Below are 2,169 nucleotides of genomic sequence, written 5' to 3'. Positions count from 1 at the left end.
TTCCTGCCCGCGCCTGGGCGGGCGGGAGCTCCTGGGCGAGGAACGAGGGCTGTTTGTGCCGTGCAGGCACAGCGCGGACCGTACCGGCGGGCCCCGCTCTTCACCGACCGACTGTCGTGGCATAAATGGCTTCGTAACAATTAACTGTCTCCTTGGGCACGGATTCGCCAGAAGCCAATCGGTATCTCACGCTCATGTTCAATTAAGACAGCATCTGTGCAGCCCGTGGCTCACTTCCACGGCCAGGTCCCTTAAACGAGCCATCGCAGTTGGTCTCCCTGGATCCGGGCGGATCCAGCCTGAGAGGTGGAGAGCGGGAGCAGGGAAAGCAGAATCCTTGCCGAGACAATGTAGGTGTTGGCCACAGCTTTAAGGAGACCTCGAGACACGCGTGCTGCGAAGGGACCATCGCACGCACCAAACCTAGCACCTCCATAAGGGCGTAAGAATAAGGCTGTATTTGCTGCACAGATAGACGGGAAGGGTTGAGAACACGAAGCAGAGAGCACATGTGTGGTGATGAAGATAAAATGTAATAGCAAACAGCTGTCTCCATTCTTTAACCTTGGGCTAATTTCTGTCCCAAGTAAGGGTAGGCTTCTCTGTTAAAATAGCACTCAACAACATCATCAAAGAGCACTAATGAACACAAACCGAGGGGTTACCAGGCCATTTGAATTGTATTGAAATTCAAGAGAGAATTCTGCAAGACGCTTTAAATGTGTCTGATTTTTTTAAGTGTTTTGAATGTAATTATTTCAGTGTTACTGAAAGCATAGTAAAAATGCTGTTGAAATAAAGAAAGTGTGTGTGTGTAGGAATTTTTGGGGGTAACGGAGAAACGTATGTTTGGATTTGATTTATCCATAAGATTTCCTTTTCTAAAACTATTTAAAGCTAAAGTAATAGTGACAGAGGAAGAAATGCTAGTTGTTGGAACTGCAACGACTTAAAAACCAAAACTATTTCCTAATTTTGATGTTTTCCCTTTGAAAAGCTTTTCAAATGTATACGTGCCACCAATGCCTTTGTAACTTCATGCTTCTTTCTGGCCTAAGCTTTGCCAATAATAATTCGCTCCAGACAAGTCCTGTCATTTTGCTTTTATTCTTTTCTGATAAAATGAGTGGTGGGAGATAAGTAATGAGTTAAATTAACATCTGCACAGCTGTTTAAACATTTAAAGTGTTCAGTGTGTCAGTCTGTGGTACAACTAGAGCTTCACTATAAGGGGCAGCATGCTGCTTGAGTCTAAGTAGGCAGTCTCAAGCATTATTTTGATACATAAGAAGACACACGTATGAAATACATCCACAAAGATTTTCTTTTTATTTTTTTTTACTTTAAAGCTCTAGAGTTTCTAGACTCAGGATCCAGAGCTGTGATCTTGTAGGAAGAGTTTAAAACCTGCCAATTCTTCCCTAAACTAATGCGAACGTCCATGTATGAGGGTAATTTTCCCCTGGGTGAGGCAGCTGCACCTCATACAAATACAACTAAATTCATGGCATAGGCAGCAGCAAAGAAAGTCTTTGAAACTTGTGAGCAAGTACAAAGCGTTTACTCCATAAGTTCCTCTCCAGGGAAATGTTACATGCAGCAGAGTGAGTATGAAAAGACTGGAGGATGTTTCTGTTTAGACCAGCAAATCTACATTGGAGCAAGAATGAAACTATTCTCAGATCAGTGAAGGGAACTCACATTAAAAAGTATTCAGAATGGTAGCATATTTCTTAGTTCCCTCTAACGAAAATATAACATGTGAGTTGTGCATAATTTTGTATATATCTGCATAAATAACGCAATCAGCAGTACTGAAACCCCAGAGTGGTCTGATGAGTGTGAGTATTTTCGGGGGCATGTCTGCTGGGTTCTTTATCCATATATACATAGACATTACAAAATTTAACATATTTCCCTGTCCTATGTCATTTTTTTTCTCATAGTATATTCTAACAACAAGCATCTGGCCAAAGTGTCTGTTAGTACTGTGCCATACATTTATTATTCAATTAAAAAAATATTCAGAAGAAAGTATTCAAGTCAATTAACTTTCTTTTCTTGTTGTTGTTTTGTGGTGTTTTGGATGACGTTATAAGGATGCACGATCCAAAAGATTAAAAAAAAAAATCCTTTTGTTTTATTTCCCCATTTCCCAATCGGGGGCGG

Source organism: Athene cunicularia (assembly GCF_003259725.1).
Source record: "Athene cunicularia isolate RWA chromosome 4 unlocalized genomic scaffold, athCun1 chr4_part2, whole genome shotgun sequence".
Classification (NCBI taxonomy): Eukaryota; Metazoa; Chordata; class Aves; order Strigiformes; family Strigidae; genus Athene; species Athene cunicularia.
This window is presented reverse-complemented; position numbering follows the sequence as displayed.